Source organism: Canis lupus, chromosome 6 (genome assembly GCF_011100685.1).
Source record: "Canis lupus familiaris isolate Mischka breed German Shepherd chromosome 6, alternate assembly UU_Cfam_GSD_1.0, whole genome shotgun sequence".
NCBI lineage: Eukaryota > Metazoa > Chordata > Mammalia > Carnivora > Canidae > Canis > Canis lupus.
In genome coordinates this window covers 4,413,358-4,439,034 of record NC_049227.1, presented here as the reverse complement: position 1 = coordinate 4,439,034, position 25,677 = coordinate 4,413,358, and the positions used below count along the sequence as shown (strand labels likewise).

At 47.8% G+C, this 25,677-nt stretch overlaps 1 long non-coding RNA gene across 3 annotated transcripts; it reads left to right on the top strand.

Moving 5' to 3' along the window:
* Positions 1-24,731, top strand: LOC102155199. 3 transcript variants are annotated; one of them, XR_005360310.1, is made up of 6 exons: positions 1-322; positions 16,962-17,133; positions 18,730-18,887; positions 20,154-20,478; positions 21,245-21,485; positions 24,464-24,731. It is a non-coding gene; the product is annotated as an uncharacterized LOC102155199 (long non-coding RNA). The 3 variants fall into 3 exon arrangements; XR_005360309.1 differs by lacking the exon at positions 18,730-18,887; XR_005360311.1 differs by lacking the exons at positions 18,730-18,887; positions 20,154-20,478; positions 21,245-21,485; positions 24,464-24,731 and adding an exon at positions 18,034-18,602.
* The last annotated feature ends 946 nt before the right edge of the window (positions 24,732-25,677 follow it).

Genomic DNA, 25,677 nt, shown 5'->3' with positions numbered 1-25,677 from the left:
TTAGCCCACAGTCAGCACTCAGCCAGAATGTCTGCATAGAGAACAAAGCGGATTGCCTCGACAATGGCTGTATTCTGGGCACGTTGCTAATGCAGGTAAACACGGCAGGGCCGGGCCTCACTTCTCTGGGGCAAGAAACACCCCAGGACTGGAAGCCACGAGGGCCTCTGATTGCGTCGTCCACCCGTGCCCTCTTCTGGACGGTTCCCTTCACAAAGAGGAAGCCCATGAATGGCCTTTGGTGACCTGAGAAGTGTCAGCCTGCCTTCTTCACGGAGCTCGAGAATTAGCACGTGCTGAAGGCCAGCAAGCCGAATCAAAGGTACGCACTCTCCCTCCTTCGGCTCCAGCCATCGCTTAACCATCCCCTGCACCTGTCTGAGCTCCGGACACCAATCTCCCTGCCCCGGTGGAGGGCTGGGGGGAGAGGGCAGCCAGCGGGTGTGCTGTCAGCGGCCCAGCTGTCTGGCACGGCCCAGCTGGACGCTCAGGCTCATTGCCTCTCCTCTCTTTTCACATCACATCCATCAACACCCCTTTTTCACCCTGTCAGGTTCCTGGCCCCCACGTCCCCCCACCCCAGCCCACCCCCGGATTGGCCTGCCTTCCTCCAACAAAGGTTTTCTGTCTCGCATGGATGGATGTCTTGGCACTGCAGCCCCTGTCACACGCGGGGCTGAGCGCCACCCCGCAGAACCCGAGGGGGGAGTCATTTTCCTCTTGCAGATCTGGAGTGGAGATGGGTAGGGTTCCTGCCCACTGCTCGTGGCGCTGTTGGCCAGTGGGGCCCCTGAGAGAGAAGCGTGAGAAGGGCACAGATAGAGGACAGGAGTCCTTCGAAGGTGGCACAGGAGGTGTGCGACTAGGCCAGGGAAAATGAGGTGGCTCCGTGCCTTTTTCCGTGGGAGATGCAAGCTCAGACGCCTTCAGGGCCCGACAGGTAGGTCAGAGGTGGAAAATGAGTCTCAGTAAAATAACCTTTTATGAAGGCATTGAGCTGTTGAAGAAGGAAATCGGGGAGCCTCTGGTCAGTGAAGGAGCCTCACTGGTGTCTAATAATCCTCAGTGAAAATTTTTTCTTTCTGGAATGAGAGATCTTGGGAATAGAGACGGGCTCAGCTGCATCACTCACGCATTCATTCACAAACCCTGTTGATCACCTCCCAGGTGCGAGTCCTAGGACTTCTGGTGTGTTCCTTTCGGGCCCTTTCGCTTGCAGCCCCGGAGCTGATCACGGGCAGCCCGGATCGGTGCTCAGCCCTCACTCAGGTCACCCAAGTGCAATAAGTATCTTTTCTTTATCCAGCCATAAATATTGATCGGGCGGCTTTTTAAATCATCTAATTGCTAACGGCGCATCTGCTTAGAAGTGTCCTTTGTCCAATATTCTTTCAAAGCAGCTGCACAGGAACCTGAGCTGTAATTTCCCTAACCCATCCGTCAACATTCACGCCCAGCTCCCCACCACCTACAGAAACGCACGAGGCACTTACAACCGCAGCTGGTTCTCAGCACTTACACTGTAATTCGCCAATTACCAAGGCTTCAAAAATCATTCCAGGGTGGACCAGGAATTATGTAAGCCGCGGATATAACAGTGATTATACCTGGCCCTTCTGGGTGGCTCTCACCTCAGCCACGGGAATCACTTTGCAAACACTAATTAGTTGGATGCGTTCGGGGATGCCTTGTGCGGAGGGTGGCAGGCATTGCAACCAGGGAGAGAGGCCCCGAGTCACTCTTGCGATCCAAGGGGCCCGGGGGCGGGTGGTCGGTGGCTCAGAGCCCCGCTTTTTTCTAGGCAGTGTCCCAGAGAACACAATGAGTCAACAGAGGTGGCTCTGGCAAAGGTTGCAGAAACCAAGGAGGAAAGAACAGAGTAATGATGGCCTGGGGGCTCCCACAATTTATAGCAAGGAGGGGAAATTGGAACCATCTCCATGGGAGTGAATGATGCACGTGATGAGAAACCAAGTCAATGGCTCTCCCAACGTGACTGCCTACACCTGGTCTAGGTTGGCCAGACCTCTTGATCTGCATGTGAGGACAGTTGTTCAGCTGACTTCCCCTGGCCTTTCCCTTCTCCAAATAAATGTGCTCATGGCTATGGATCTCCCTATAGCAAGTATACTTTCAATCAGGTAATTATCTGTTGGGAGTCTCTAAAGCCCCCTGACACCACCACCACCACCACCCCAACCACCACCACTGCCATTACCTTTCATAAGGGTTGGGGAATGTTGAGCCTGCTGCCCGTTTTTGTTTTTGTTTTTAAGATTTTATTTATTTATTCATGAGACACATGCAGAGAGAGAGAGAGAGAGAGAGAGAATGAGAGGCAGAAGCAGGCTCCACTCCACACAGGGACCCCAATGCAGGACTCAATCCTGGAACTTCGGGATCAAGCCTGGAGCTGAAGGCAGACGCTCAACCACTGAGCCACCCAGGCATCCCTATGACAGTGCTTTTAATGACTTTTCTCTAAAGTGCTTTGAAAAGAAAAAGGGATCCATGGTCTTCTTACAAGTGCAAAAAGACTGAATTTTTCTGGTTTAATCTTAAAATCACGTCACTTTTCCACTACCATGTATCCGTTGTGTATTATTACAACATCACAGCTATTTTGTTTGTCCTGCATCTACAGATAAAATTAATGACCCAAGAAAACGTACAGTGATTATTTTGTGTTACAAAATGAGAAGGACAGGGATCCCTGGGTGGCGCAGCAGTTTGGCGCCTGCCTTTGGCCCAGGGCGTGATCCTGGAGACCCGGGATCGAATCCCACATCAGGCTCCCAGTGCATGGAGCCTGCTTCTCCCTCTGTCTGTGTCTCTGCCTCTCTCTCTCTCTCTCTCTGTGTCTATCATAAATAAATAAAAAAAAAAATTAAAAAAAAAAATAAAAAAAACAAAATGAGAAGGACAGACTCCCAGGTTCAGTTCCAAACTTCTCAGGCTACCATCTAAGGGTCCGCGGTGGCAACGACCTGGAAGCTAAATGCACAGGGAAACAGAAGCCACTCCTGATAATCTAAAAAGAGGGAATTTTAGGGGCACCTGGGTGGCTCAGTGGTTGAGCATCTGCCTTCAGCTCAGGTTGTGATCCTGGGTTCTTGCATTGGGCTCCCCACAGGGAGCCTGCTTCTCCCTCTGCCTGTGTCTCTGCCTCTCTGTGTGTGTGTCTCTCACGAATAACTAAATAAAATCTTTTAAAAAATAAAAAAAAATTAAAAAGTGAATTTTATAGAGGGGGCCAATTACAAAGACAACAGAAGAACTAAAACATCAAAGAGGGAACAGCAGAAAGCTGCCACCCTCCCCATCAACGCCTCCCAAGGCTGCAGACAAAGGAAGAGGCAGGGTTGCTGGAACCAGGTGCTGAGGTCCATTCCCCAGAAACTGGAAGCACAGTGGGCCTGTGAGGCGGATGGATGAACTGGGCTGATGAGGGAGCAGCTGCAGCTTCTCTGTCCTCTGCCCTCCAGTCTCCTACTGGCAGAGCACTGCCATAAGCCAGGTGGCAAAGGAGCCTGGGAACTGTAGTTTTGTTGTGCATTTACAGAGTAAGACCTGGTGATGGGTCTGAGGGCAAATAAGCACATGACTGGCACAGATGGCCATGACGGGATGTGGCTGCCACTAGAAAGAGTCCATCTAGTCCATCTAGGTGGCCACCGAAAGGCCAAAGAGACCGACAGTGCCTTAGTGAATGCATTAGAGTGCAGGATCTGGTCCTCAGGGTTATGACCCAGAGTCATTGCCTGACTACAAATTATTGACTCGTGGAAACATTTACATGGACGAAATGCATCAAGAAAAGTGATGCAGGGCAGCCCCAGTGGTGCAGTGGTTTAGCACCACCTGCAGCCCAGGGTGTGATCCTGGAGACCGGGGATCAAGTCCCATGTCAGGCTCCTTGCATGGAGCCTGCTTCTCCCTCTGCCTGTGTCTCTGCCTCTCTCTCTCTCTCTCTCTCTCTGCATCTCTATTAATAAATAAACAAAATCTTTAAAAGAAAGAAAGAAAGAAAGAAAGAAAGAAAGAAAGAAAGAAAGAAAGAAAGAAAGAAAGAAAGAAAGGTGATGCAGTAAAAAACAGATTAACTGTCTAGCTGATGAGACATTCGAGAGGCCCGAACATGATTTTCCTGTAGGAAAACTGCAAGGAAACCTGAATCATCTGCACTCTTTGGAGCAGGGAGGCAGAGCCAGGGGACACTTGTCTTAGGCTCAGTATGTTTTTCGGGCATCAGGTTCCCATGCGGTCTCTCGCAAGGCTGTGCATGCCTTCAGAAACAGATCCACCTCACCTTTGGGTCAAGGCCCCTCTCCACGGGACTGTACCTGCGGGATTGCAGCAGGCGTTTCCTCAGTGACTTTATCTGTCATGCTTTCATAGCTGGCTAATGGGAAACTCTTTAGATAGGCTAACACAATCCATCACATCTTAATCTGGCCTGTGAGACAGTCTGCTTCTTCGAGAAGACATGTTGCCATGATGACTCAGCTGCCAGAGGCAGCCATTTACAGAAGGCTGGCCTGGCAGGACGTGGGGATAGAGTGAGGGTCACCCCACCTCACTCTATCCCCACGCGCCACGTGCAGGCTCGCTCCATACTGCCTTCTGGGGTTTCTCTGGTCCTTGGCGGTAGGAGATGGCTTGCAGTGTGCTGACCACATCCTGAACTCCCTCAACAAAAAATGCCCACTCCCACACTCCCTCTGGTGCTCAAGAGTCAAATTGGTGCCCATCTTTCATGGGTCTGTCACCATCCACAACTCAAGCTCACACAATTGCCCCTCCTCCAAGACCACAGAGCATCTTGTTTGATTCCTTTTTTGTGTGTAAAATACTTTCATCATGGATTTAGGTCTTGCTTGACTTCCAACATTACATAATAAAGGACAAGAACCATGGTTCCCTGACCTCTAGCCCCAACAGCACTTGGTATACAGTAGGAGCCCGTATACTTTCCCCTACATCATCCTATTGTTAGGTAGCTTTAAGTTTTATAGAGTTCTTCTTTCTTTTGACTCAAAATCTTATCATTTCATCCAATTGTCTTAGGGCTTTCTTTCAAGTCACACAGAATAATTATATCCCTTCTTCTACATGGCAACCCTTCAGATATTTGAATAGAGGTATTAGATTGGGTCTGCATCTCCTTTTCACAAGGTCATTCCTTCTACATGTTGGGCTGTCTGTAACACCCATCATGCCGTTCATGGAGTGTCCATGGCAAAAATCTACCCTTCCATGTCTCCTGGATTTTCCATTCAAATCATGCCTGATACTGAACATGATTCCTAGGTAGTGGTTAATGTCCAACTGTTGTCATGTGCTCTTATAAAGCACTTTAGATATCTTCATTTTCCCATGACCCCCACACCCACTTGAAGTTTTCAGCTCTTCAGAACAAGGTAGGCCCCCAGACTACTTCCTTGTGGACCACCTCTACATCATCGCCTTCCTGGGCTCGAGCTACAGATGTGAGAGCCCCTCTGTTGGAGACTGAGCTGTCCATGCCTGGCCACCCTCTCACTTGCCACAGAGGTCTTGGTTAAAATTCAAAGCGCAATGATATAAACGTGTTCAATCTCATAATGTTCTTCTACAATGCAAGCTTCAGACAATCCATCACTGAGAGAGAGAGAGTGAGTGAAAGAGAGAGACTAGTATCTTTTAGGCACCCAGCTGCCTGCACAGTTGGGACCAAGAGCTCGTCTACACCGTCCTGAACTCCCAGCAGACCACTGCAATGGCTTGCCTCCAACCTATTCTCCACACAGTCTCTGCTGAGAGCTTTGGGATGCAAATCTGATTCTAACACTCTCCTAGTTAAAACATTCCACTGGCCCCCCTTTGTTCTTGGGACAAAGACCAAAATTCCTAACATGGTCTCCGTGGCCTTCCATAGATACTTTGGAAACCACTTAACAGTCCCTTACTTCCCCGCTTCAGATTAGATCAAGCAAATCCCTCTATGACACAGTCTCATAGCCCCATGTACCATAACGATGGTCGCATAATTTTACATGTATGTGTGCAACTCTGATTGAAGTCCGTCTTCCCTGTAGAGTGTAAACTCATATGCCAGGGGGCATGCCTGTTCGTGGTCACCAGAGCCCCAACATCAGGCCCAGGACCCCACCCACTGAAAGTCCTCAGTAAGCATTTGTGAATGAAATGAAAGAAGGACACTGTAGTGAGGTAGATGATGTCCCCCACCCCATATTATCCACATCTTCAGAACTTGTGAATGCTACCTTACATGGCAAAGGGGACTTGCAGATGGGATAAGCTAAGGATCTTGAGATGAGGGGATTCTCCTGGATTACCCAGGTGAGTCCAATGTGATCATGGTCCTTATAAAAGGGGCAGGCAAGGAGGTCAAAGGACAAAGTAGGAGGTAGGAGGATAGAAGTAGGAGACTGGAGTGGTTCCAGGAAGGAGTCAGGAGCCATGGGATGCAGTCAGCATCCAGCAGCAGAAGAGGCCAAGGACACAGATCCTCCCCTACAGACTGCAGAATGAACCTTGACGTCAGCCCTGTGTGGTAGGTTTTGGACTTCTGGCCTCTACAACTGTAGGATACTGAATCTGCATTGTTTTCAGCCGATGAGTTTGTTAGGGCGGCCATGGGAAACTAATGCAGGTGGGAAGAAGACAGAGGAAGGGAAAGACCAAAATTGCTGTCTTCGTTGAACATTTGGGAAAAGGTAAGAAATACCTAACTTAAAAATACCTGGGAGAAAAGGTCATGCAGATCAGTCAAAATCTCGTCTAGCCGGGTAAGGATCACTGTCCTTGGAAAAGGGCCTCTGTACATGAGAATGTAGTGTGCCTGCTTGGTTTCATTATTCTATCAAGGACCCCCCACCCCACCCCCCACCCTCCGGCACTTATACTTTTCAGGGCAGGCTCCCCTGCTCTATCATACCTGGAATCGCAGCTTACTCTGCTTCGGGGGCCTCTCTGCACCCAGGCAAAGGACCCTCCCCAGACTCCCATCTGTACCCCCAACGACTCCTGGTAATGCAAAGGGCTTAAGCAGGCTGTGATGCCTGAGCTGCTAGTTAGAGTGGCAGGTGGGGCAGAGCCAGGGTCTGCATCTTCTGGGCCTTTGTCCAGTGCCCTGTCCACCACACATGATGCCTCCCTATCTACGGGTTAGAAAGATCAGGATGTCTTGGGCTCTATCTAGGGATCAAAAACGATGACCCTTACTAACACCTTGCCTACCAGAGAGACCCCACTGTATTTCCATCTGCAAATCTCACTCAAAATGTATTCCAGAGCATGTCTTTTCTCCTCATTGCTGGCCAAGGCTTGCCTGGCATGTGTCCTAATTTTTCTCTGCCTCAAAGAAGCCCCTTGACCGAAGGGGGCTGGTTCTCCTATTCAGAGGAGTACAACCTCCCTGCCTCAGCAAATGACATGACATTTGCATAAAGCCTGAATTGAGATGCTCTGGAGCAGGTGATGCATTCAGAAAGCCCCTTGCTCTGTTCCCGTCCATCAGCCTCGCTGGAGATCATCTGCCCCACGCCTCTGTTTCCGCATAGCCAGCCTCAGAGGCAGCGCGGGGAGGCAGGAATTGGGCCAGCTGCCTGAAGACTTTAATGTTAAAATGTGTTGAACATTCACAGGCCACAGAACTCTGCTAAGTGAACCAAATGGGCCTCCCTAAAGCCATATGCTCACTCCATCACATCCCAGCTGCAGCCTCCTACAATCGGGGAGTAGACTTGCTGGGGAAGCTTTGGGGTTGGGGTTTTTTTCCCTTCCTGTTGAACTGCTAATACCAGATGCTGATGTCACAATCCAAGAACTGGCAGTGAAAAGTCAACAGCAAGCAGAGCATCCCCAGAGAGGAAGGACTTACCCTTTCTTAATGAGCCCTTTTTAGAGGCATCTTTAGACTTTGGCACCCCTCCATGCATATTTGAAGGGTGAGACCATCACTGACTGGTCAGGAGCTGTGGCAGAGATGAGCTAGCTCCTCACCAAACACGTTTCTCTCTCCTTTGGGCACACAGCTAGACCACATTTGTCAGCTTCCGTTGGAGTAAGGTGTGGCCAAGGGCTAAGTTTTAGCCAATGGCATGGACCGTGTGCCGTGCCACTTTACAAAAAAAATGGAATCTTCCTTGATCTGGGTGGACCAGCCACCCCAATTTGGCCAGGACAGCCCTGGTTTTAGCACTGTGTCCTGGGGAATCTTTCAGTCTCCGACAAACTGGAATGGTTAATCATCCTAGTGACCCCCATGGCTGTCTGCCAGCTATAGACAGAGTTTTGGGGCCCTAGGCCATGGTTCTCAGACTTCAGCCTGCATCACCTGCTGGGATTATTAAATCACAGATTGCTTCTGTTTCTGATTCAGCAGGTCTGGGGTGGGGCTCAGGAATTTACATTTCTAACAAGTTCCCCAGAGACACCTGTGCTCCTGGCCCAGGGACCACACTTAGAGAACCCTGCTCTAGGTCATTGATTCTCAAACTTTGCTATATATTAGAGTTCCCTGGAGGAGGGGTAGGGGATGAGGGAGGGGGTGGTGGAAGGTGCTTAAAAACATCCCATTACCTAGGCTGTTTCTCAGATCAGTGCACCAGACTCTGGGAGGGAGTCCCAGCTGGATTTTCCAGCTCTAGGGGTAATTCCAAGGTTCAGCCAAGTTTGAAAACCAGTGCCCAAGATCAGTGTCTTCCAATGTTAATGTCCCCATGAATCACTTGGAATTAAAATGCAGACTTTTTCGGTCAGTCTGGGAAAGAGCCTGGGATTTTGCATTTTTAACAAGTTTCTAGGTCATGATGGAGGAGCCACCACAGTGGGAGTAACACGGCCTCAGTTCAGTGGTTGTAAGACAGCAACGTGCATCAGAATTACCTAGAAAACTTTGTCAGAACATGGAGATTGCAGGGCCCTAGCCCCAGGATTTCTGACACAATGGAGCTATGGTGGGGTCTGAAAATTAGCATTTTTAACAAGTTCCCAAAGAAAATTCTGACTACTCTTGCCAAAAGAAAATAAAAGATTGGATTATCAGGGGCAAATAGCAACTAACTATTCACCTCCTTGATACAGTTCCTGACCCATTTCAGGGAATCACTCATTGGGGCGCACGGGGGCGCAGTCATTTAAGGGTCCGACTCTTGGTTTTGGCTCAGGTCGTGATTTCAGGGTCATGAGATCAAACCCTGCGTCAGGCTTCATGCTCAGTGTTCAAAATCTGCTTGAGATTCTCTCTCCCTCTCTGCCCCTCCCCACCATTCTCTCTCTCTCTCTCTCTCTCTCTAAAATAAATAAACAAATCTTCAAGGAAGCACTCATGCTCCTGAAATGAAGAGCAAATACTGCAGATGCCCAAAGTTCTCCCTCTGATGTTGGCAAGTGGTCAAAATGACAAGAATTCATTTTAATCTCAGTATGAACCACAAAGCTACTAGTTGAGGCCGAAGCAGGCGGAATTAGAAATATCACATCGTCAATGCTGTTATTACCACAAAAACAACCGTGGCTGCACCTGCTACCACGAAGTGCCACCATCACTACTCCTGGTTGGCATTTCCGGATGGCCTTCTGTGCACCTGGTGCTGTTATAAACACTTACAACTTTGTCCTCACAACAACCCTTGCATTTGAGGAAACTGAGCCACAGAGAAGGTAAGGGACTTATCCAAGGCCACAAAAGAGAACCAGGATTTGAAACCAGAGAGTCAAAAACAATTTTAAAAAAAGAAAGAAAATAAACCAGAGAGTCCAACTCCAGTCTCCCATGTCTCCCTGTCATAAGTATTGCCCTGTCCTGTCTCCTTCAGGCACCAGAACAAAACAATGACTTGAAAAGAAACATCCAGGTGTTATTGTTATTGAAGACAATTATCACTACTATTCTTGTCTCCTTTCCAAGTCTTTTTTTTTTTAAGGTTTTATGTATTTATTCAAGAGAGACAGAGAGAGAGGCAGAGGCACAGGCTGAGGGAGAAGCAGGCTCCCTGCCAGGACCCTGATGTGGGACGTGATCCCAGGACCCCAGGATCACCACCTGGGCCAAAGGCAGATGCTTAACTGCTGACCCACCCAGGTGCCCTTCTCTTTTCCAAGTCTTAAACTTCTGGTATTCACCAATGCTTTCACTGTCTCTAGAGAAAATATCAAATCATAGGAAAAAAGGACGTGAACCAGTCCATCAAAACATTACGCTGAGTGTTCACCCACTCATTCACAATCATTCACAATCATTATCAAGACGGGGTCCCATTCTGCGTACCTTTTGAAGGTGGTGAATAGATGGAGGGATCAGATATGGGGTGTGGGAGAAAGAGAAGTCACAGAGGATCAGGAGCACATGGTCTTGTTCACTGCTGTGGATGCCCATTGAGCAAGGAGAGAAAAAGGATGTGAGGCTGGAGACACAGAGTATGGAACAGGAAGAAACCTGCACGTGCAAAATCAGGTTTTTCACTCTGAGGGCCATGGGGAGCCACTGAAGAGCTAAGAGCAAGGGAGGGCTTACCTGAACAGGAGTCTGATTCTCACATCCTACAGTGGAAACATAATGGGGCCTGAGCTAAGGGAAGGAGAGCAGGAAGGTATAGCAGGGGAGGGACACCCATGAGTGACATGTTGGCATGTTGGTGGGAATTCTTGGGTGACAAGGTTGAGGGAGGAGTCCAGATGAAGTCCCTGGTCCCTGACGTGGTAACCCTGGTGAAGACTGCCTATTACCAATCCACCGGCCCTTCTTCATGTGCTTCAGAAACCCAGCTACTTTGTGCTCACCTTTTGGGGCACCAGGGTGGCTCAGCTGGTTGAGCGTCTGACTCTTGATTTTGGCTCAGGTCATGACCTCAGTGCCATGAATTTGAGCCCTGCATCAGGCTCTGCACTGAGCTTGGAGCATGCTTGGGATTCTCTCTCTCCCTCTCCCTCTGCCCCTTTTCCCGCTCGTGCTGATGGTTTTTTTTTTTTTAATTTTTTAATGTATTTTTAAAAAACACACTTCCCAGACTCTCTTGCAGATAAAAGTAACCATGTGACACCATTCTGGCTAACAAGATATAACTGCTGAGTAGAACTCTCTCGAAAGCTCCTTACAGGTGTTCACTCAGTTGGAACACAGCATCTCATCTCACCCTTCTTTCTTCTTCCTGCATGGAACATGGTCAGGAAAGTAGGTCAGGAGGGGACATGCAGGGGCTGTATCACACCATAGAGGGGATCACATATGAAAGATAGCTAAGCAAAAATACTTGGTTCTTGACAATCCCAAGCAACCATGGTGCCAGCCTGGGACAGAGGATGTGGCTGCTGAACAAGAAGATGGCTGTGGGAAAAGCTAACAGTATAATTTCCGTAACAGAAAGAACCATTTTATTCTGGTCTAGTGTACAGCAATGTGTATTAGTATTTATTATTGTTTTTGTTTGGCTTTTCACCATTTGACACAGAATAGAACCGCAGAATCATAGAATTTAAGGTTTGGCAGTTTTCACTTTTCAATTTCTCTTGTCTGTTGGGGGGAAGTTAAATGATGTAGAACTGCCTCTAGTAACTGACCCGTCAGTCCAGGATGAAAATTCTTTCTGTGGTTGCAGCCTAGACCTTGTGTCCAGGGTCTGCCCTCATCTACCCCCAGACTGCACCGAGCAGGCTTAACTCATGTCTACACATTGATTTGTGTTCTTTAGTATTTTTTTTAAAAAGATTTTATTTATTTTACAGAGAGTAAGGAGGATGAAAGAAAGAGGGAGAAAGAGAGTGAGAGAGAGAGATAAAGAGAGTCTTCAAGCAGACTCCTCGCTGAACATAGACACCCCCTACATGGGGCCCCTTCCCAGGACCCTGAGATCACCACCTGAGCCAAAATCAAGAGTCAGATGCTCATCTGAGCCACCCAGGGTCAGGACCCAGGGTCCTCGTTCTTTAGCCTCAAGCTGACCCTTCGAGGATCTATGGGCCTATTTCTATCAGGCCATATTTTAGAAAGGAAAACAATGTTTTGCTCTTGGCCTCGATGGAGCAAAGTTGGAATACATTCCACCCTATAGAAGCCAGGATGGTTCTCCTCGATGTGTTCTCAGGATGGGGCCCCATCCTGCCCTTAAGTAACATACCACCACCCATGACTTTGCCTTTGCCGTCCCTCGCTGCTGCCCAGAAATGCGATATTACCAACTCACATAAAGCAGATTCCTCTCCCGCGGTGAGGCTCACGTTAACCAGGCCTGATGTCTAAAACCAGATGTCACAGTTTCCCAATTTACAGTGAGAAAATGTATAGTCCGCCACGTAAAAGAAAAGAGTGTCGGAGAAGCACATCATCAGAATGAATACGTGTTAGCTGGACTGACGTTTGAGAGCCTGAAAAGCAAGCAAAGTTGACCTCAGCCATGGGATCAGCGTGATTGGAGCTGGTTAGCCACAAACTCCACGACCACCCCCAGCAGTTGGTTGCAGGTGCCTCCAGCCCCAGAAACACTTAGAGACCTTTGCTAAGGTTCCCTCTCCCAGCTGGCACCTTACGTTTCCCGCCGGGGCACTCCTGATTGCCAAGGTCTTTCTCTGAATACACGAACAGCTGTAATAAGGTGGCTGTCTCTTCTTCCTGTTTCTTTAAGGTGACTCTGCAGCGTTCTGCTCTGATCTATTATGTATCCCTATTAAAGTTTAACACTCAGAAGGCATCCTTATTTCTCTCATTTCTCAGTTTTTAAGCAATGACTCACTTTAGACCCCAAGGACCAACAAGAGGAATGAAAGCAGACTGATTTCTGCCTGTGGCGTAGGAGCGCTTCTCATAACTTCAGAGTCTAATGTTATGTTCGGTACCAGTGAGCCTTTAAATTCTGGGCCGCAGGGAAATTTTTCAGGAAGGCCCCACATAGCCCTTCCTGCTTAGAAACTAAGCTGCGATTTCCCTAGGAAAGGGCTTTGGATCAAGATCGCTGCAGAATTCCGAGGCCAGCTGGGCATAATCGTGCCCCCGTCAGTGGGGGCCTGCGCGCGGCTTCATTCACATCTGAATCTTGGGGGGTGATTACTGGCATGGTTAAGATAACAGTCCTGCTGACTGTTGTCACGTCCCATGCTTCAAACCCTTTTTCTTCTCCCTGGCAGCCCAGATTAATCATCCTGTATTTAGACAGCTAAATGGTGAGCCCACATATAAAAAGGGTTTTCTGGCACCAGAGCCAGGTTCCGAACACATTACTGATGACAGAGTCAATTTCCCTGGCACCTAGCATGACAGAGACAACTTGGTATGGACACACAAGTCGCCACGTGCAAAACTATGCCATTCCAAGGGACAATTTGCATGGGTAGCTACAGTACTGAAAACCAGTAGGAGGAAAGGAGTCTATTGGCAACTGCCTCCCCCCAGCTGGCACCCATTTCCAAACACATAGGACCAGCTCCATCATTGGCTCCTCTGTCCGGGCTGTCCAAGCCAAGAGAGTCAAGGGGATGAGAGGTGACACACTGCTGCTTGCTCCCAGCAGGTGTGGGGGCACACTCTCTGAGCCTCAACCATGACATAAGGGTGAACTAGCTGGGTTCTAAAGGCCCTTCCAAGTCCCACGTTCTATTTTAATTGATGCTTTATTGACAACAAAGTCACAGCTTTTTGGGCACAGAGGGATCAATTCACTTCACAATGAAAAAAAAAAAAAAACAGCAGTCATTCATTGGCACATATTTATGAGCATCTTCCACATATAAGTCAGGCTGCATCTACCCTGAGAGCCTCAGTTACTATGGAGGCACTACTGTGATTCTCCATTGTGTCCTGGTGACTCTTTGATGCAGTTGGAACAAGAAGTCCCTTACACTGCGGGGTTTTTATGATTCATTTTGTTCCTGTGTTCTGTGCATGTCAGTCTCTCTGGCTGTATGCCTCGATTCTATCCCAGCTTTATCGATCTTACCAGCAACCCCACCCAGGGCTGTGCCAGACACTGAGATATGGTGGGGTCACAGAGAAGGACGAGGGTCAGGTGGGAGTCAAGAACAGGGACAATCGAGGGTGGTGGTGGTGGTGGTGGTGGTGGTGGTAAGCGAGAGATGGAGTTATGGCCCAGCTTCATGGGGAGATCTGAGTTCAAGTCTAGACTGCCACTTACTGACCTTGTGCCCTTGAGCCCAGCTTCCCTTCTATAAATGTAGTTAAAGGCCCAGTGTAAGATCAGGAGCAATAAATGAGATACTATACATCGGGTGCTTAGGCTAGTGCTTAGAGCAAAGTAAGTGCCCATTTGAAATAAAGCAGTGATAATCATCAGGGATGTGTGAGATTTAGAAATGTCACTCTTACTGGGGATGTCTAGGCCCAATTACTAAGAGCGATGAGAAGAGCCATACAGGCCAAGACAGCTACAGCAAATCACCTACAGCAAAGCCTTCCTTTATATAAATGCCATCTGTGCCCTCACAAGGCTGGGGACAGTAAATGTGCATGATTGGAGATAATGGGAAAATATCAAGGCGAAGGTGAAGAGCCCATAACCAAGGTTTAGAAGAGGCAGCAGGTGCTTTCACTCTGGAGGGTATCACAGAGCACTTTACGGAGGTGATGACATCCAAAGGCAAGTCACAGTTACCCTGCAGATGTTGGGGTAGGGCATCCAGGCCGACAAATAGCATGAGTACCGACAGGAAGTTAGACATCTCAGGATAGGTCCAAGGCAGTAAGGAAATGATTCACACTCTGCACTGTGTCTGCCCACTGCCCCCCAACCCTGGGAGGAGGTGGGGAAGGAGCAAGGGAGCCCAGGGCTTCCTTGTACCATATGAGTTCTTACGTTTCACCATTATAAGTGTGGGGACTTAATACTTGCGGTGTAGCAGAGAAGGCCCTGGTGTGTAAATCTTGGCCATGTCCCTTGCCAGCTGTGTAACCCCAGGCAAATTATTTAACCTCTTGGGCCTCAGTTTTCTAGAGTACAAGATGAGGTTAAGTACTGATGGTGCTGTAGGCCTTGAATGAGACAATGCAAGCATAGCACGTTGCATGCACTCGCTAAATGTGAGCCACAATAACCCCGTATAATGATACAATAATAAAACATGACACAGTAGCACGTAATAATGTAACAAAATATCCCCCAGGCTAGAAATGCATGGGATATTCTCTGAGCACTGCTTGTCATCCCATCAGGAAATTCTGAGCCAACACCAGGCCTCTAGAATAAACTAGAGGTTCAGATGTGTTCAAATTAGATTTCCTTTTCAGTGACAAATAAAATTATAATTTTAAAGAATAATATTACTAAAATAATGCACCCTCTTGGTGGTCAACTCCATAGAAGCAACGATTTTTTTTTAGAGCGAGAGAGAGAGTGGGGGTGGATGGGAAGGGACAGAGAGAGAACACTCAAGCAGGCTCCACACTCAACACAGAGCCCAATGCAGGCTCGATCTCACACCCCTGTCATTACGACCTGAGCCAAAATCAAGAGTCAGATGTTCAACCAACTGACCCACCCAGGTGCCCCCAGTAGAGACAACAACTATGGTAGCAACTGAGGTTTGTTGAGCTCTTACTATGTGCTATAAGAGCTTCAGATATGTTCACTGGTTCACCTCATTAGGTGGGTTTGATTTTTAGGTGAATTTCAGAAAAGAGAAGCAGAGGGTTTCCTCAATAGAACTTGTTGCCTCCAACCTGGGCTGGCCCAACATGAAATAGCTCATTTCTGAAGGCAAAGAGGCTTTCAGAGTATCCATCCTGATTTTTACTTCAAATAATAGATATGCAATGTGCAGGAATGGCTGGCTGTCCCAATACCTCCAATGCCAAGGGAAAACACCACCAGGCTAGGGTGTCTCCCTAGGCCAATGCTACCAGAACAATATGCCCAGCAGGTGCCACTTCCCAGACTCTGATTGCCTTTCCCAGAAAGAAATGGGAAGTCTGTATCTCCCAAAGGGTCAGGATCAGACTATCTTCCTCAATTGCAGGGTTATTGCCCCAGATGGCCATCATCATCACATGTCCCATGAAGGATCAGGTTCAGAAGCATCCTCACAGGGCTCCCTGAAAGACAGCAGGAGGCTCAGATTCTTCCAAGAGCTGTCACTAGCAGAAGCTCTTCCCCATTCTGCCTTCAGCTCTGTCACTTGGTTTTGTTCAGTATACCCGCATGGGCTACAAGCACCAGTTTCCTTTCCAGAGAGAGACAGAAAGACTTGGGCACAGAGAACAATGATGGGCTGGCAATTTTTCAAGAAAAGGCTTTGGTCTGGAAAAAAAAAAAAATAGAGGCTATCCAAGTATTTATCCATCTTTCCTTCAGACTTCCTAAAAAATACTACTTTTATCACTTCTGTACTTAAAATGTTTAGTGTCTTACCATCCATAAGATAAGCTCAAATTTAGGGACCTTAGAAACAGCCCTAAACTATCTATTCAAATATATTTCCAGAGATCCCCATGAAAAGCTAATCTGCTCAGAGCTCATCATCCTTCACACTTGGCACATGGGCCTCCTCCTCCTCCTGGGATGACCTTGTCCTTCCTGGCTTCTCCTCCTCCTTCAGGGACATGCTTGGGTCTCTCCCTTTCTTCCAGAAGATGTTGCCACATGCCGCCCTGGCGCCAGCCATGGACATGCTTCCCTTTCGTTCCTGGCTGGGACATGAAATTGTTTATATGAACATCCACTAAGGACAAGATACCATGCTATCTTTACCTAGCAGAGGCCTAAAGCAATAGCCTTCCCTTCAAGAGGCTTATAATGTGATGACCAAACTCAGCAGCTAACCTTGAAATCAACATCTGTAGATATATGAACAATGCATGCACAGATAGAGGACACCCCTCCTATGAGGCCTGAAACTCCTACTAATCAACTTAATGAGACGCTGGACACAAATCTACAGGGTGTCCCCAAGGCCACCGTAGAATCATCCTGAGGTCTATTCTATCAGCAAAGACAGTTTTTGTCTTTCTTTAGAAATTGTCCACTTGGAAGGCACAGGTGCATTTTCCCAAGGAGGCGTGGTACAGAATGGTTCCATCCCTATGGAGAGAGAAGGGTCAAGAAGATGGAACATGACATCCAGAAGCAGGTGGCTAGAGGAGCTCTACAAGGCACCATCCAGGAAAGGAACAAGGCAAAGATTGAGGTAAGTTCCACTCCTCCCTACCCATTTCATAAACTGGCCTGGCCTTGAGCAATCTGGTATTTGAAGGTCAAGGCAGCAGGGTCCTAAGTAGAGTAGCTGGTGACAGTCAGCACATGGGCATAGGGAGAAGCCCACTCATCTGCAGGCAGAGCCCACCCTCTGCCTTCTGGGGCTTCCTGCTGGGGCTAGTTCCCTCTAAGTGTGATGACACATTCCTGCAGCCAACAGAGCCTTACAGTCCTTCCTTCTCGGGACCTGAGACCCAAGGGCAAGGATTCCCACAGAAATCCCCACAATGCTGTTCCCTTCCTTTCACAGACACCAAGCAATACCCAACTTTAAAAGAAAATCACATGTCCTTACTCAGATGTCTTCAGCCCCCAACACACAGAGGTCAGAGTGGAGTACTTGGCAGCCACGATTTAGTAGATCAGCTGTAGGGCCTCCCACATGTCTTCCAAAATCAATTTCTATCTGGACCTGGCCTCCAAACCCAGGCAACCCTAGCCAATATGGTAAACTTGGGGAAATTAGCTCATGGTGGCCCTCATAATCACTTTCCTATGGGACTCAGGGACTCTGCCCCAGCCCGACACACATGGAGATGTCCTTCATGTCTCTGCTTAAGCACGTGCCTATAAAGAGCAAGAGATAGACCCAACTGACCCTCCCAGGAATGACGAGAGGTAGTACGGCACTGTGGTTATGGCATTATTTGCTGTGTGACTTTGCACAAGTTACTTTACTTCTCTGTGCATTTTTTTCCCATCAGTAAAATAGTAATGATAATGAGTACCCATCTCAGAAGTTTGCTGTAAAGATTAGATTGAATATATGTGAGATTCTTCTGCCATATGTGTCAGATAAATTTAGGTATTACTATTTGTTTTTGTTTTTAAGTGGCAACACTTATTCATGGAAGGAAGTTTTCCAGAGCTGAATTCCATGTACTGAAGCAACGAGTAGCTGATGGGACTGGGCAATCTCCAATCTCTGCGTCTACCATGTAGAAATCCCCACCACCACATCCGCTAGTGGGACTGGCCTTACCCCCCGGTGTAACTTTGTCAGTTCTATAACCCAGCCCGCCTTCTTCATGATTGTGGTTTTCTGTGGTCATGTGACATCTTTATCCCTTTTCTCTGTATAAATATCATTTCTATTTTCTGTATTTACTACTCAAATTGATGCATTATACCACGAGCTGTACATCTGTCTTCATTCTGAAGGAGTAATAGATCTCTCTCTCTTTTTTTTTCTGTAATTCAATAATTTGGTTTTCTGTACAAAGCAATTCAAGTTTCTATTCCTGAGGGAAGAGGGGAAAACAAAACAAGCAAAAGGCACCACCACTTCAGTATGGAGAGAGAGAAAAAATTTTTTTTGTTTTGAGAGACACCATTTGAGGCAGAAACCCTGAGGGCGAGAGAAAGTGCAATTTCCCTGGAAACAGATTATCCTCTCCAACAACCAGGTCTTTCACACCATTTGAATCCCTTACAACTATTATTGGCAGAGGCCAGTTAGGGCTAGAAGACAGCTAACGGGTCTGCACCGGGTGCTTGCTGAAAACCAGCCAAGAGTCTTCTTTTCCAGATGCTCATAGAAGCCAGAAAAGAAATCTGCCTGAAATTCATATCAGGAGTTGGAGGGCACCCAACGGTGACAGGGACAACTGCACACAGGGGACCAGGAGGAAATCATCACTCTCCTGGCGGATGGATGTGGTGCATCTTAACTTTTCCCCACTCGTGGTTAGTGAAGTGGAATTGCGGTGTGAACCAAACAAGTATCACTGGAGTCGAATAGGCCACTGGGTGGAGAAGATCATAGTGAGCTACCAGGCTGTGTTATTGGGCAGATAACCTCTCCAAGCCCCCATTCCTCCGAGTATAAAGCAGAAGGAGCAGGGGCCCCTGGCTCCCAGCAACGCAGTGGTGTGGCAGTGAAGTTCAGGGATACGTATCTAATCCTTAGCCTAGGCCCTGGCATATGGAAAGCACTTAGTATGTATTAGCTTATATATATATATATATGTTTCATAGAAGAAAACTTGATTCTCACCCCTTCACTGTGAGCTACCAATACAATGATCTTGGAAACTCCATCCTTCCCATGAATCCGAGTCCAGTTGACTCCAAGCGACACAAGCTACATCCATACTTATTTGGCATTACAGCTTGCTCACCTTCAGGCGACAGGTGGGGCTGCTTTAAGGACATGCCCTTAAGAGGCCCGGAAGCCCCCCTTTCAGACCAAAAGGTTCTTGTAGGAACCACCTTAAATCTGAACTCTTAATTGAGGCTCTTACAGCCACTCCATTGGAAATTTCTTTTTTTTTTAATATTTTATTTGTTCATAAGAGACACACAGAGAGAGAAGCAGAGACATAGACAGAGGGAGAAGCAGGGGGTCCCACAGGGAGCTTGATGCGGGACTCAATCCCAAGACCCCAGGATCACAACCTGAGCAGAAGGCAGATGCTTCAACCACTGAGCCACCCAGGTGTCCCTCCCTTGGACATTTCTTATTTGGAGAATCTTTTGCTGTAACACACTGGAGATGAAAATAATTTTCTTTTTCAACCCAGCACATTCTGGGCCTTCTAGATTTTCTCTGAATTCTTTGCAAAAAATATAAAATAAAAATAAAACAGTTCCTTCTGTAATTCCTCTCTCTTCCTATCTCTTATTAGATCCAGATCAAATAAACTACTTTATGAAAGTAATATGACCCCTTCCATATTGCTGTTGGAAATTTCCTTCACCAGGATCTCAGGTTCATGAGGTGCAATTTCTGTCTCCCTAAATCCCTCAGAGTTCAATCTTGCTGGGTGCCGGGGATTGCCCTCTCTCCAGCCTAACAGCCTCCTCCGCACACTCCAGCTTTCAGACACCAGCTGGTCCCCAGGTCAATCCCACATATTTTGGGTTCCTGTTATGGCCACGTTCCATCTCTGTTTCAGTTCTGATTTCCCAAATTTAGCGGCTTAAGACACCAACCAATATATTCTTTCTCAGAACTTCACAGAATCACAGCAAGTTTGATGGTGCTGTCCGTTGGCTGTTTTCTCCCAGAGTCACTCACTCCTACATCTGCATTCAGCGGAGGGTTGGCTGGCTGGAAAATCCAAGATGACCTCACTCACACATCTGGCAGTTACTGCTGGCTGTTAGCTGGGCTTCTTCTGTTCGTCTCCTCCTGGTTTCTCACCCTCCAGTAGGCCTTGGTCTTTCTCAGAGCATGGCGATCTCGGGATTCCAAAGCATGAAAGTAGAAGCTTCAAAGCCCTATTAAGATCTGGCCATTGATGTCACCCAATGCCATTTCCATCCTATGGTCAATGTAAGTCAAAGGGCCAGCCCAGATTCAAGGGGAAAGAAATAGAGTCCACTTCTCTTTTCTTTTTTTAAAAGATTTATTTATTTATTTTAGGGAGACAAAGAGTACGAGCAGGGAGAGGGGCAGAGAAAGAGAATCCCAAGCAGACTCCCCACAGAATGCAGAGCCTAACATAGGGCTCCATCCCATGACCCTGAGATCACAACCTGAGCTGAAATCGAGAGTCAGATGCCCAATCAACTGAGCTACCAAGGTGCCCCTAGACTCTACCTCTTCATGGAAAGAGGCAAAGTAACATTGCAAAAAACATTGTGAGATAGAATTAATTGCACATAATCTGCCACAAGCCTTATCACTACTTTGGGTCCAGATATATTCCCGTGTAGAATGAAAATTATTGGCAGAATTTGGCATCATTCTCTCAATGATGAAATTAAATGATGATAAATAAGGGCCATAATTGGGACACCTGGGTGGCTCAGTGGTTGAGCATCTGCCTTCAGCTCAGGTCGTGATCTCGGGGTCCTGGGATTGAAAACCACATCGAGCTCCCCACAGGGAGCCTGTTTCTCCCTCTGCCTGTGTCTCTGCTTCTCTCTCTATGTCACTCATGAATAAACAAATGAAATATTTTAAAAAAAATAGGGGCCATAATTAGTCCACTCTTGCTCTCAACAGAAGTAGGGTTCTATTTCCTCCCTCCAGGTACCTCCCTCTTTTTCTTCTTTAGAAAACCCAGTAAGAGGTCTTACCTGATGACTTTTCTCAGGTCTTCTAAACCCTTCGTGGTTATCATGCCGGGTTGTCCACACAAGGCCTCAGCTCCATGGAAAAGGAACCCACTAAGCTATTTTTAGGTGCAGGAGCATCTTGAGGAGGCCATGGGCTGGATTCCACCCTCTGCTGCTCCCCAGCTCAATGACATCAGCCCAGCAACTCTGTAGGCCACGGTTTTCTTGGGATGATGAAACACCACTCTCAGGATTCAGGAGTGACTTAAATGAGTTCAGGTAAAGAGAAGTATTGTATCATTCAACTCTATTATTATAATTTTATTATTATTAGCATGGAATCATCCTTTGCCAATCATTACTTTTAATCCAAGTACTCAAATTCACGCTACTCGTTTTTTGTTGTGTTTGTTTGTTTTGCCACAACCTTAAGAGACCAACATTCATCCTCAAATAAAGCCAGATATTTCTGACTTGGTCTGATCATCATAGTTTGGGATATTTGGGTAATATTTGTGCAGATTATCACCTGGGCCTTTGCTCTCTCTGGGAAACAATCCCAAAGCTTTTGCACAAAGTGAGAATCAGATGCCCTGGCAGCTCCTGTTGAGGAAAAGGCTGTTTGAGCTCAGATCTGGGCAGGGCCTGAGGGCAGCTACCAGGTGACCAGGTATAGGGATGAAGGAAGAAAAAGGGAGACAGGCAGGGAATGGGGGCATGAGCCACACAGGATGAGCAGCTCTGGGCAAGAAATCTCAGTTAGCACTTCCCAGACGACCACAGGGCCTTGGCAAGACCCAGAGGTGGTATTAAACTTTGGGAGCGGGACTCCTAGAGAAGCAGCCTCAGGGAGAGTGGGGCAGGGATATAGGGAGTGAGGATGGGGGTGTGTGCAGGGCAGTGTTGGGGGCAGGGGAGGGTTTGGGGAGAGAGGGCCAAAGAGGGCAGTTGAGGGAGGAATGGTGTTGGGGAGGCAGTGTCAGGGAGGCAGTGTTGATGAGGTCAGTGCCAAGGAGGTGGTGTCAGGAGGGACAGTGCCAAGATGGGCACTGAGATCCTACTCATCCAGAGGCAAAGATATGTCTGGTAGAATTGAGAGCCTGGTGTTTGCACAGCTTTGCCCTCACCCCACTCCTGGGCCTCAAGGGAAGGGACCTCATCACCAAAACTGGAAAAGCAAGGGGACCAAATATCTTTATATCATTAAAAAATCTTCATGAGGATGTGGTTTATGTGTCTATGCTGGACACCGGGTAGGTGTGTGGACAAGAGTAAGTTAAATAATACGACACAGGCTCGGTGCACTTGAGAAATATACAGTGTAGTTTTCTCTCCTGCTTCATAGCTGTAAATTCCACCTCATTCATCCATTCATTCATTCATGCAAATAATGTTTATTGAGAGTACGCAAGCCCTGTGCTCAGCAGCCCAGGCCGGCCCTGCCCCTGCCTCTCGGTGCTTCCACCCCCAGGGACAGAGACGACAAACAGCTGATGGACAAGCCTGGTGGGGTGGATATGTCCCTGCGAATAGTGCTAAGTGCTTTGCAGGAAATAAACCGCATAGTGACAAACAGGGTGAGCAGGGAGAGACTGGGCAGGCTCTGAGGAGCTCGGCAGGAGCAGGGAGGAGACCTGAAGCTGCAGATGGGTGCCCGCAGAAGGTGAGGAAGAGCAAGAGGAGCAGGTGCTAACGGCCATCACGTGGGAGAGACGGGTGGGGCCAGAGCCAGGTGAGCACAGGGGAATGGCTCCCCTGCCATCAGATCCAGGCCCTGTAACATCCAGGGCCCCCACTCCTGCTGGGCCTGCCCTCCAGCCCCCAGGCGCCCTGAGATCCTCTATGCTGGGCTCCTCCCTGCTCCTGGCCAGGAACCCTGCTTCACCCTGCAGGCATCATCCCAGGCTCCTACGTCTCCAAATCCAACACTCAGGCCTCTTTCAAAGCCCACGTGATAGAGAAAGACCTCAAGTCTTATCTGCACATCTAGCTGAAAGTAATCTAGCCTCTACTATGTCCATTTTATTTTATTTTTTAAAGATTTTATTTATTTATTCATGAGAGACACAGAGAGAGGCAGGCAGAGACACAGGCAGAGGGAGAAGCAGGCTCCCTGCAGGGAGCCCGATGCGGGACTCGATCCCAGGACCCTGGGATCATGCCCTGAGCCAAAGGCAGACACTCAACCACTGAGCCACCCAGGCGCCCCTACTATGTCCGTTTTAAATGTGCGTATATTTCTGGAGAGCCTGGTTGGCTCCATGGGCTGGGTGTCTGACTCCTGGTTTTGGCTCAGGTTAAGATCTCAGGGTCCTGGGATGGAGTCCTGTTTGGGGTTCCCTGCTCAGTGGGGAGTTAGCTTGTTTCCCTCTCCTTCTGCCCCTTCCCTGGCTCATGAGCTCTCTCTTTCTCTCTCTCTTTCTGGAATAAATAAATAGATCTCAAAAATAAAATAAAATAAATTGAAAAATATGTATTTGTATATATGTGTATGCAAATGTGCACATTCTATCATATGTGTACCTTCTGTCTTGAACATGTGTCTGGGGTGTATTTTTATCTCTATATTGTTTTGAGCTGAAAAAAAAACTTTAGGAACTATCTGTGTCCATCACCCTCTTTTACAAATAAGGGGATTAAGTCCAAAGCCTTAGGAAACTTGCTTAAGGTCACATAGCTGGGATTTGAACCCAACAAGACACATAGAATCTGATCCCTCAAGGTGCCCCTAGAGGACCTGGAAGACGTATTTTTACAAGATAAGCATGTTGATCACAGGCTCTCGAGACCCCACATACTCACTCCAAAGAGGGACCCCCACTTGAAACCCTCTTGTGCGTGTCCACGTTCACACCTGCTGCCCAAACACTTAGGTCCCCACTTGGCTTTATACATCTTTGTATCCCCCACAGTATTTAGAAATGGAAGTTGCTCGATAAATGTTTGTAAATGAATGAACGGTTGAGTGGGACACGAATAATGGGTCTTTGCAGGGAGGTCTGGGGGGAATAAAGATTTACCTAACAATTTATGTTGCTCTTGACACGCCATGCTTTTTTCCTTGCCCAAGAGGCCAATAGCACAAATACGTGCCTTGCCATGAAAAATTCACAACCGTGCATTAGTCAGATACCCTGGTGACATTACTCGCAAACTGGGAAGCCAAGGTCACAGCAGAAGCTGTCGTAAATCAAATGTGTTTCAAACACAGCATCTTCCTGTTGGGAAATCTGACCCATTTAGTGTGTTTTCTCCAGGAAAAAGCTACTTAGCACACCTCCTGCTTCAAGAGAGAGAACGCCTGACGCTCCAACATATCCGGTGCCAACCAACAGGCAGCGTTGGCCACCGGCTCCGACGCATCAATCCCCTCTCCTCACAATCGCTCAAAGAAAAGCTTGTCTTCTGCACGGTACATTAGGCAACTGCAGAAGAAGATACGAGAAGCTTTGAAATGCATTTCCCAAACCGTTCCACATGATGTTCCTGGATGTTTGGTTAATAAAATATTCCATGGTCAAATAATTGGGGGAGGCTGTGTCTACTGTATCCTATTCTTGAGAAGCTTGCAACGTACCTGCAGAAAAACCCCGCAAGGATGAGAACTGTTTATCCTGGAGTTCCCAGGATTTCACCCAGGAGTTCCCAGGCGTTGCAACAACAAATCCTTTTGCACCCTTTATGCCATAGAGTGGCAGCTCTGTGGAACTTCCAGCAGTACAGTTAGAGCCACTGGTAACTATAGAGGCTCTTTCCAGGTCCTCGAGCTGACTTCCCCTCCTCCTTCTATGAGTCTCCCACAAAGGACAACAGATGCACAGAACACAAGCTGCATGGGAGAGCAGGGATTCAGCTTGACTTGGCGATAGCCCCCAGTCTTCTCATTCACAAATGTCCTGGTCACCTGTCCAGTATCCCAATACTTAGGCTGTCAGATAAAATCAAATCTGGACTTAGTAAAGAGAGACTGTCATTCACAAGGATTATTGCAAAGCGTGGGGGTTAAAGAGAGACTATTGCAATGGGGGGGGGGGGCACTTTGATCACAAAATCTGGAAGCCACTCAGAGTTAGGCAAAAAGGGGTTTTCTTCTTAGAGAGGGATAGTAGTCAACATGGGCAAGGGGAGCTGCTCTCTGGCTTGGGGATCCCTCCTCCACCCTTCGCCGGGCGCAGTCATGCACCTGCTGGAGGAGCCCCTGGCGGGTGGAGCCGCTAAAGACCCCAGCAGGTGACATCAGTGACTCCCCAAGGTGAACCCTATCTATACTGTGGTTCCTCCTAAGCATACATACCTGTGATAAAGTTTAATTTACACAGTAGGCACAGCAAGAGAGGAGAGAGGGATAAGCAAGGCAAGAAAGAAGCAGATGTGGGGAAGTGGGATGAAGAGGTGGCCTGATTGGGTAGTGAATCCAAGAATGTTGTACCTGGAGGTGAGCCTATTCTCAGGAGGGCCTGTCTGCTGGCTC